The sequence below is a fragment of the Lathyrus oleraceus genome, chromosome 4 (genome assembly GCF_024323335.1).
Source record: "Lathyrus oleraceus cultivar Zhongwan6 chromosome 4, CAAS_Psat_ZW6_1.0, whole genome shotgun sequence".
Classification (NCBI taxonomy): domain Eukaryota; kingdom Viridiplantae; phylum Streptophyta; class Magnoliopsida; order Fabales; family Fabaceae; genus Lathyrus; species Lathyrus oleraceus.
The window spans coordinates 304,018,119-304,029,660 of NC_066582.1; the positions used below are offsets into that span (position 1 = coordinate 304,018,119).

The 11,542-nt window shown below is 38.3% G+C and overlaps 1 pseudogene; it reads left to right on the forward strand.

Annotated features, from left to right (window-relative positions):
- Positions 1-4,627: 4,627 nt before the first annotated feature.
- On the forward strand, positions 4,628-4,727 carry LOC127077382 (uncharacterized; annotated as a pseudogene).
- The last annotated feature ends 6,815 nt before the right edge of the window (positions 4,728-11,542 follow it).

Genomic DNA, 11,542 nt, shown 5'->3' on the forward strand with positions numbered 1-11,542 from the left:
TTTAATTTCTATTGCTCCACTAGGGAAGATGTTAGTGATATGAAAAGGTCCTGACCATCTGGATCGTAGTTTTCCCGGGAATAACTTTAGTCTAGAGTTAAATAAAAGGACTGCGTCGCCTTGCTTGAAGATTTTCCTTGATATACGCTTGTCATGCCATTGTTTTGTTCTTTCTTTATAGATTCTGGCATTTTCATAGGCGTCTCTTCTGAGTTCTTCTAATTCGTTTATGTCAAGGATTCTCTTTTCACCGGCGGCTTTATAGTTTAGATTCAGATTTCTAATAGCCCAATAGGCTTTATGTTCTAATTCTACCGGGAGGTGACAGGATTTTCCATAAATGAGCTTAAATGGGGTCGTCCCTATGGGGGTTTTATAAGCAGCTCGGTATGCCCATAAAGCTTCTGGTAATTTCAATGACCAATCTTTCCTTGAAGTGGCGACCGTTTTTTCTAGTATTTGCTTGATTTCTCTGTTAGATACTTCCACTTGTCCACTGGTTTGAGGGTGGTAAGGTGTCGCTATCCTATGTCTCACTCCATATTTAAATAGTAATTTTTCGAGTACCTTGGATATAAAGTGCGATCCACCATCACTGACTACTATTCTTGGGATGCCAAATCTCGGAAATATTATATTCTTAAAGAGTCTAGTTACTACTCGGGTGTCGTTTGTTGGGGAGGCTACAGCTTCGATCCATTTTGATACGTAGTCAACTGCCACGAGTATGTATTTGTTACCGAAAGAGGATGGAAAAGGTCCCATGAAGTCTATTCCCCACACGTCGAAGATCTCTACTTCCAAAATACCTTTTTGTGGCATCTCGTCACGTCTAGATATGTTTCCCGTGCGTTGACATCTGTCACATTCCTTAATAGCCGCATGTACGTCCTTCCATATAGTTGGCCAATAAAAGCCGACTTGTAGGATTTTAGAGCAGGTCTTGGATGTACTTGTGTGTCCACCATAAGGAGCGGGGTGGCAGTGTTGGATTATATTTTCTACCTCTTCTTCGGGTATACATCGACGGAAAATACCATCGGGGCCTCTTTTGAAAAGTAAGGGATCATCCCAGTAATAGTGTTTTATGTCGTAGAAGAATCGTTTCTTCTGCTGGTAAGATAAAGTAGGTGGGACTATTCCGGCAGCTAAATAATTGACGAGATCAGCGTACCACGGTGTGGCAGATATAGCTAAGGTGGTTTCTACTTGCATGTCGGAGTTGTTCTCTTCCACAGTAGCTATAAGTTTGTCATACGAGAAATCATCATTAATTGATGTTCTTTCCGGTTCAAGGTTCTCAAGTCTGGAGAGGTGGTCAGCTACTACGTTTTCAGTTCCTTTCTTGTCCTTGATTTCTAAGTCGAATTCTTGTAGCAACAAGATCCATCTTAGGAGTCTAGGTTTAGCATCCTTTTTTGTTAAAAGGTACTTGATAGCAGCGTGATCAGTGTAAACTATTATTTTAGCTCCGACCAAGTAAGAACGAAATTTATCTAGCGCAAATACCACTGCTAGGAGTTCTTTCTCGGTAGTGGCGTAATTCATTTGCGCTTCATCCAGGGTTCTGCTTGCGTAATATATAACGTGAAGCTTTTTATCCTTTCGTTGTCCTAAAACAGCACCTACAGCATAATCGCTGGCATCGCACATTATTTCGAATGGTTCATTCCAGTCTGGTGTCTGCATTATGGGTGCGGAGATCAGTGCTTGCTTAAGCGTTTGAAATGCTTTTAAACAGTTATCATCGAATATGAATTCGGCATCTTTCATCAACAGTCCGGTTAAAGGTTTAGTTATCTTAGAGAAGTCTTTGATGAATCGTCGGTAAAAACCGGCGTGTCCTAAAAAGCTTCGTACTTCTCTCACGGTTCTTGGGGGTTGAAGATTTTCGATTACCTCTATTTTGGCTTTGTCTACTTCAATTCCTCTGTTCGAGATGATGTGTCCTAAAACAATTCCTTCTTGTACCATAAAGTGGCACTTTTCCCAATTAAGTACTAAGTTTACTTTTACACATCGCTCAAGAACTCTTTCCAGGTTTTCAAGGCATTCTTCGAAACTTTGTCCGTATACAGAAAAGTCATCCATAAATACTTCCATGATGTTTTCGAGAAAGTCGGCGAAAATTGCCATCATGCATCTTTGAAAGGTTGCAGGGGCATTACACAGACCAAACGACATTCGTCTATAAGCGAAGGTACCAAAAGGGCACGTGAACGTTGTCTTTTCTTGGTCATCAGGGTGAATTGGTATTTGGAAGAAGCCTGAATAACCGTCTAGATAACAGAAATGTGAATGTTTTGCTAATCGTTCTAACATTTGGTCAATGAATGGTAAAGGGAAATGATCTTTTCGGGTTGCTTTGTTTAGTTTCCTATAATCAATGCACATTCTCCATCCTGATTCGATTCGTTTAGTTATAGTTTCCCCTTTTTCGTTTTCAATAACGGTTATGCCTCCTTTCTTTGGTACAACGTGCACAGGACTAACCCATTTGCTATCAGATATAGGATATATAATACCTGCTTCCAATAACTTGGTTATTTCCTTCTTTACTACCTCACTCAGGATCGGATTTAGTCTTCTCTGGTGTTCCCTAGAGGTTTTACAGTCTTCTTCTAACATGATGCGGTGCATACAAATAGAAGGACTTATTCCTTTAAGATCGGTGATGTGGTACCCTAGTGCGGTTGGATACTTCCTTAAGATATGTAGGAGTTTTTCTGTTTCGAGTCTTCCTAGGTCTGCATTAACTATCACAGGTCGTTCAAGTTCTAAGTCTAGGAATTCATATCTCAGATTTTTGGGAAGTGTTTTCAGGTCAGGGGTTGGTTTGTTAAGACATTGCGTAGGATCCGGTGTTATTGCTAAACATTGGTTAGATCTATCTTCTACAAGGCAGTCAGATGATTTGTCTTCTTCTAACTCTGCTTCTTTTATGCATTCATCGATGATATCCATGAAGTAACATGTATCTTCTATTGCAGGTGCTTTCAAGAATTGGGAAAGAATGAATTCAATTTTCTCTTCACCTACTTCGAAGGTGAGTCGTCCTCGTTTTACGTCTATGATTGCACCGGCAGTTGCTAAGAATGGTCTTCCCAGTATAATGGGTGTAATATCATCTTCTCTAATGTCCATAATTGTAAAATCAGTGGGAATGTAGAATTGACCTATGCGTACGGGAACGTTTTCAAGGATTCCTACAGGATATTTGATGGAACGATCTGCTAGTTGCACAGACATTTTGGTTGGTCTTAATTCTCCCATTTCCAGTTTCTTACATATGGATAAAGGCATCACGCTAATTCCGGCTCCTAAATCGCATAAGGCTTTGTCAATGGCAAATTTTCCTATGTGACAGGGTATAGAGAAACTACCTGGATCCTTGAGTTTAGGGGGCATGTTTTGGATTATAGCGCTACATTCGGCAGGGAGTGTAACGGTTTCGCTATCCTCAAGTTTCCTCTTATTAGAAAGGATTTCTTTTAAGAATTTAGCATATGAGGGCATCTGCGTAATAGCTTCGGTGAACGGAATTGTAACGTTTAATTGTTTAAGGAGATCAACAAATTTTCTAAATTGGCCCGCATCTTTGGTTTTAACAAGCCTTTGAGGGTAAGGTATAGGTGGTTTGTAAGGTGGTGGAGGTACATAAGGTTCCTTCTTTTCTAGGGTTTCCTTATTACTCTCTTCCTTTTCCTTAGGTTCACTTCCCTCAGTTGATTTCTTAGGGTTTTGGTTTTCTATCCTTGGATCAGACGGTCCTTCCACTTCCGTTCCACTTCTTAATATAATTGCATGAGCGTGGCTTCTCGGGTTAGGTTGGGGCTGTCCAGGGAATGTACCAGTTGGGGCAGCAGTAGGTGCTTGTTGTTGGGCTACTTGTGATATTTGTGTTTCCAGCATTTTGTTATGGGTAGCCAAGGCATCTACTTTGCTTGCTAGTTGTTTAAGTTGTTCGCCAGTGTGTACATTCTGGTTTAAGAAATCTTTATTGGTTTGTTGTTGGGAAGCTATAAAGTTTTCCATCATGATTTCCAAGTTGGATTTCCTAGGGGCGTTATTGTTAGGCATGGATGGGTTCGGTTTCTGATATCCCGGAGGTATAGCTGGGGCTTGATTTGGAGACTGTCCAGGCGCGTACAAAGCGTTATTGCTCTTATATGAAAAGTTTGGATGGTTCTTCCAATTTGAGTTATAGGTGTTCGAATAAGGGCTTCCTTGAGCATAGTTTACTTGCTCTGCTTGGATTCCTGTCAAGAGTTGACAGTCCGTAGGAGTGTGGCCTTGGATTCCACAGACCTCGCAATTCTGAGTTATAGCAACCACGGCGGCTGGAGGTGATACGTTTAGACTTTCAATTTTCTGGACCAAAGCATCCACTTTTGCGTTAACGTGATCAAGGTTACTTATCTCGTACATGCCAGTTTTCGTTTGAGGTTTTTCCACCGTTGTTCGTTCGGTTCCCCACTGATAGTGGTTTTGGGCCATGCTCTCGATAAGCTGGTAAGCATCAGCATAAGGTTTGTTCATTAATGCACCACCTGCAGCGGCGTCTATTGTTAACCTTGTGTTGTATAAGAGACCATTATAAAATGTGTGAATTACTAACCAGTCCTCCAAACCATGGTGTGGGCAAAGTCTCATCATGTCTTTGTATCTTTCCCATGCTTCGAAAAGAGACTCGTTGTCTTTTTGTTTAAATCCGTTTATCTGGGCTCTTAACATAGCTGTTTTGCTTGGCGGAAAGTATCGGGCAAGAAAAACTTTCTTCAACTCGTTCCATGTGGTGACTGAGTTGGAAGGGAGAGATTGAAGCCATCTTCTAGCGCTATCTCTTAATGAGAAAGGAAAAAGACGAAGTCGAATTGCCTCTGAAGTGACACCATTAGCTTTAACAGTATCAGCGTATTGGACAAATACGGATAAATGTAGGTTTGGATCCTCGGTAGGATTTCCAGAGAATTGGTTCTGTTGCACTGCCTGCAACAGCGAAGGTTTAAGTTCGAAGTTGTTTGCTTCGATTGCGGGCGGAGCAATACTTGAATGCGGCTCATCTTGCGATGGAGCGGCGTAATCTCTAAGAGCACGAGCTGGTTCTGCCATCTCGGTTATCGAAGGAAAAAGGTTTTTGAAATCAGGAAGTTCTATAGGAGGGAGATTGTTTGCAGCACGATATTCCCGAATTCGTCGTAAGACTCGGAGATATAGCTCGATATCGTTGATTCGTAAATAGAGCGGTTCGCCTTGTGAGCGAGTGTGTGGCATACAAATCAACGAAAGAAAGAATAGAAGAAAAAGAAATCTTAGTCTCTACAGCGTAACGGAAGAGTTACGATATCGATTAAATAAAAGTCCCCGGCAACGGCGCCAAAAACTTGATCGCGACTTTATGAGTCGAAATTGGGGTACAAACTGCAAGTGCACAGTTCTATCGCGTAGTTTTAAAAGATATCGATCCCACAGGGACTTATGAATCGATATACCGTTATCTAAGGTTACTTCGTAAAGCTAAGGTGAATAATGGTTGATTGTTTGGGGGCGAAGCTAAAAACTAAACTAAGATCTAGATTAAATATTAATAAATCGGATATCGGTATGTAGTTCGTCGTAATTAGGGAATCAATTCTTTGTCGGTTTCTTGGTTTTAAAATAAATCGTTTCAGTTAACTTTATTGATTAAAGGTTTTATCTCAAACTCTCGCTCTGTTGAATAAACCATGATTTTATGTTAATGTAGCTGTCACTTATAATTAAGTCAAAAACCACTTTTTGAAAGCAATAAAGTTGCAGAAACTCTTTTTAGGAAAACACTGACCGTTTTAAACACCCTTATCTCAAACTCTCGCTCTGTTGACTTAGGTTATACAATTAAACCCGAATGCTTAACTCTCGTCCTCACATTCAATCTTTAAGAATACTTTTTGGAAAAGGTCAGAATTTAATTAACTCTAAAACTTGCTCTCGCCCTGATCTAGAATTAATGCCTAATTTACACTGTCCAGTTAAAACCTCAAACTCTCGCTCTATTGATTTTAACTTCTTTATGTCTTTTACTTTTGTAAAAAATTCTTGTTATTAAACCTGTAAATTGAGACCGTAAAAAGATTGATTTTACTTTTAAATTTAATTAGACCGACTTAGTCTTGATCCCTTATTCCGCTTACTTTACATACCGACATCTAGGCAAGTTAGCCAGACATACTAAACAGACAAAAATACATATCATGCATAAACAGACTCATCCCAGGAAGATAATATAAATAAGTAATAAAACAAAGCATTAAATAATAATTAAAGAACCTAAATGCGTTAAACAATAGTCTTGAACACTCCACCACAAGCCGGTAGGATTTGTTCTTGGATTCTTCAATTAAACAACGAATTAAAACGAAGGGAATAAAAACTAGATTCTAACGTAAGGTTAGATCCGGTAAAAGTTGCACAATAGTTTCCAGTGTAGAAACTATTGTGCGAAAAGAATTAATTAAATGCTAGAAAGGAAAATAGAATTGCAGAAAGGTAAAACAATAAAAATTCTGCAAAGTAATACTATAAAAATATGAGCCTAAACTGCTGGAAGAAAAAAATGCGAAAACGGCAAAAGGCGTGGAAAATCTCCGAACCCTGAGCTTTCCCAATTAGCTGCTATTTATACTGCTACTTGTGTAACTGCTTTCCAAGGGTTTCCGTATACACGATCTTTTCGTTCCGAGGGTCAAGAGTGGAAATAGCTTTCAACGTGGTCAGTTGCGTTCCTAGTGCCAAAAATATAGGGGAATGGTGTGACGTCCGTCACACCATGTGTGACGCTCGTCACAGGAGTGTGCTTAGTGTGACGCTCGTCACAGGAGTGTGCTTAGTGTGAAGCTCGTCACAACCTTTGTGACGCCCGTCACAGGCACAACGTGCGCTTTCTTTGGGCTGGGCTTGGTCTTTGTTATTTGTTTCCTTTTTATTCCTTTTTACACCTCCTTTTCTTCCTTTTTTCACTTTTGCTTCAAAATGGATACCTGACATAAATAGAAAGGAAATACCGCATAATATCTTATAAAATGAGATAAATTAAAGTAAATGATAATATAATCTAATTGAATTAAGTCCTAAAATGTGATATAATTTCATGTTATCATGTTCAATATAGACATATGGGCAAAAGGATAATTGTACACATAAGCATTATCACAAAAGGATTTGTCATATCACACGTTATTTCCGTGTCTTGGGTAGCAGTGATGTGTTGCTAGATACCGCTCACTATTTATTATGTTAAATACGTGATTTAATATAATTGCTAATGTCGCGAAAACCTACAGGGTCACACACAAAAGGACAGATTGATGAGAGATAGAGTAACTAAGGAACACCATAAGGTACGGTGCACTTAAGTGAATTGTAGGACATTGTAAGGTACGGTGTACTTAATTAGAATATGAAATATGGTAAGGTACCACACCCTTGAGTGATTTTAGCATATCATAAGATATGGGTCACATACACTTAAGTGGGCTTTTTAGCTTGTAGCCCACACAAGTGGTTCTATAAATAGAACCCTTGTGCAGAAGCATTTGTGTAGTTGTAATTTCGTTTCTCTCTCTCTCTCTCACTCAAAGCCTTCATTCGTAGCAGCTAGCGCTGAGATTGAAGGAATTCGTTCGTGTGGACTGAGTAGAGGTGTTGTCACCATTCAACGTTCGTGATCACTCTGTAGATCTGCATCAAAGGTTTCAATCGTCACAAGAGATAATGATTCTATCACTGATCATGCCCATTCGTAAGGATCACTAAAGGATAAATTTTTTAAATTTCGTTGCGTTTTGGATTGTTATTCTCCTTCATTCAAAACCTTCCACAACCTGAGCATTTCAAGACATTCTCAAGCATTCACCCTGTAGAAATTAAATTTCCTAGTGAAGTAACAAGACAAAGCAAAGTTCTTCATTCAAATGTAGGATCCAAGAGACTGCAATTCACCCTGCATCCTGCAGAACCTTGCAAGGCACACACCAGTTCATCATTCAAAGCATAAAAATCAGTTTCATTTAATCAGCTAATGGCATTTCACTAATCGGACAAAGTATTCAACTTAACTAACTGTGTTAACAACCTGAACTAACAACAAACTAACAGAAACAATGCATAGAACAAAAATTAACAACTAACAAAAATTAATTCACAACAAACTCAACCTGAATTTATAACTAATTTTTTAATTTCATTTGAATTTGGATCTGGCATTTCTAACCGAAAACGACAAATCAAAGCTCTATAAATACATTCACCCTCACTCTCACAAAAAACTTTCCTTTTTTTCTACTTTTTCGATCATTCACATTTTTCACTCACACAAAAAATTCCCAGATTTAACGCAAACGGTTATGCAACTCTGAGAATTTCATCATCATTCATTCGAAATTCTTAGAACAGAAAGGGGGAAAATCATAACAAAAATTGATTCTTCATCCATCTTCATGTTCAATCGCTCATTCACTACGATACGGAAAACACAAGCTAATTCGCAATAATATAAGAAGACCCGAGAAAGAAGAAGGAAGAATCATCAAAGTGATAGAAGAAAGAAGAGGAAGGGATTCAATACCTGTTATCACCGGTGGTCATCGCGTCAGAGTTTCATTCCGGTAGGTCGTTCCTCTCCTTCTTGTTCATTTTCCATGCTTGAATAAAAATGAATTGAGAAGAAGATTCAAGCTCGAGAGATTTCGTTCTGGTATGACAAATTTGATTCTGGTGATTGGAGAATCTGATTTCTTTGATTTTTCTTCGTGTTTTGTTGGGTTTGAATATTCTCCTGAGAGAGCTAAAGAAGACAGGGAAAAACGCGATAGAATCCATGATTGCGGGAACATTCAACGTGACGCTAAAAATCGGAGAAGTCACGATGCTTATTTGAAGAGGCATTTCAGCTCTGTATCGTTTCGATCGTGCTTCTCGACTTTTCGCATAATGGTTTTGCTTGGTTAAGCTTATGGAATGTCATTGTGGCTTCAAGAGTATAATGTGGCCAATGTTGAAGTTGGATTTGGCATTCATTTTGGTCCAAAAGCCCAAGTGCTTCTTTCTGCACCCTTCTTCAAGCCGTGCACCCCCGTTCTGGACCATGGGTTTGTAGCTCGGGCCTTAGGCCCCAAGCCTAAGCAAAATCCCAATTTCAAGTTCAGACCCTGCCCCTTTTTTATTTATTTGTTTTTTTAGTTAATTAGTGTGATTAAGGGTTAATTATTGATAGCTTGCTTGATTAATTTTTTAATTAGGAATCAATTCAATCAAATTAATTTGATTAATTGAATTTTAATTTTAATTAAAATTAATTATTGATTAAATATGTTAATTAGAATATCTTGTTTGAAATAATTAAATCTTAATGAAAATTAGGATTTTATTTTATTTTTAATAATCCAATTAATCAGGTTTTTGCATAAATACAAGTAGGATTATTTTAGTTCTTAATTAAATGTTGATTATTAGAAACTTTATTTTCCTAATTATCTCATTTTTAGCATATTGGCAATTTTTCCCTTAGGGCATAAGATATTAATTTTAATACACGTCCCCTTAGCTTAAGGCTTTAATCAGATTTGTCAGATTCTACTTAGCTGATTAATTCAATAGGTTTATTTTATACATAGTTCAACTGTTATTTTAATCCCATTGATTAGTGTTAACCAAAGGACACTTTGGTCGACCAAATCCTTTGTAATTGTGTTATAAGCCCCAAGCCCATTCAAGTGATCAAAACACCCTTGATCACTTGAAACGGAAAGTTCATTACGCTCAAGCTATTATGGATATGCTGAATCTCAGGAGCTCAACACCTCAAGGTTCAAATGCAAGATCAAGACTTCGAGTCAACATCAGACAAGCATAGCTAGCAAAGTCGACCCTTTCTCAAGCACAACAAAGGTATCAACGACTGTCGATCATAATTTAGAGTGTGTGATATGAGCCTTAAGAAATAGAGAAGGAATGATAGTGGCGAACTCCTATCCTCATTCTAAATATCTTTGGGTAAGGGACGAATGACCCAGTTGCTCATCGTATTCACCTCTATTCATAGACTTTAGCACAACTCAAATTATGTGATTGTCAAGTCTTCTTCTATAACAAGTAGAATTGCATCAATAAGAACAACATACCGAATCTCCTATCAGCAACTTATCAATTTTGATTTGAGTTGCACGATATGAGCCTTAAGAAACAAAGAATTATGAGAGTGGATAATGTATATCCTTGTCTAGGGTATCCTTGAGTACGGGACGAATGACCCAGTTGCTCAAGGTATTCACCTTTGTGCATTGACTTTAGTGCAATTCAAATCATACAATTAACAAGTCTTATTCAAGCGAGCATCATTCAACACTGCAATAGTGAAACACAATTACACTTCAATCATTTATCCTCAGTGGATCATTAATCATACTCTCTTTGATATTCAGACATCCTTTGGATCAATTCCCTTGTGATCTAGTCTTGGAATCCTAATCAATAAATTCAATCATTGTTTGCCTTGTTAGTCCTCTTGTGCTTTGGAAACCCTTATTCATTATGAGCCTTATCAGACCTCGTATGCTTAGGCCCACTCCATTTAATTATTGTTTGCCTTATCAGTCATCTTGTGCCTTGGAAAACCCTGTAATCATTGTTCTCCTTTTAAGACCCCTTGTGCTTAGAAGAACCCCCTTTGAGCTCTTGCCTTGTAAACCCTATCATGTGTAGGCCAATCATTTCTTATTCATTGTTCGTCTTATAAGACCTCTCATGCTTAGATGATCTTGCCTAGTAAATCCTCTCGTATGTAGGCTAATCATATCTCATTTGTCTTTGTGGTTGATTACCATCATTGGTTAGTACCACACTCTTGCTTGTTAAGCAACCTACCTTGCCTCTTGGCAATTAATCTATCTTCATTTGTTTCATCTGTAGTAGGTTGAACTACGCTTGCTCTAATTTTCTCATTGTATGGTGAGAATACGTAGGCAGGAGGATTCGGATTCTCCGAGAGCATACTTAGTTATTTTTCCTCCATTCATCTTCATGATGCATTCATATTCTACCTTCATTCACTCCATGTGATATACTATTCTCTTTGAACCAAATATAATCTTTATTTAGTTCCATGCATACTTCTAGGCAAATATATAGTGTCTGCCTTTGAACCAAGAGCCAATTTGTTTGTCTTGTTAGTCCTCTTGTTTCTTAGATGAGCATCTCCTTACTTACTGTGCAGCTGTATACAGGCAATTCTCTTTGTTTTCGATTATTCCAATATAGTGACACCATGCCTTAGGCCCCTCACTTATTGGTTCATACCAGTTTTACTCTTGGCTTCATATTTCACCCCTTATTGAAGTTCAAATAAGATTATCCTTCGGTTCAGACCATACCTTTATCACAATTATTTTCATCTCCCACCACTAGTTCTTTGAACTATGGAGCTCTGAATTCCTCATTACACTATGAGGATACGTAGGCATGGGGCCCCAATACTCACCGAGGACTTTATCTACTTATCTTTCTA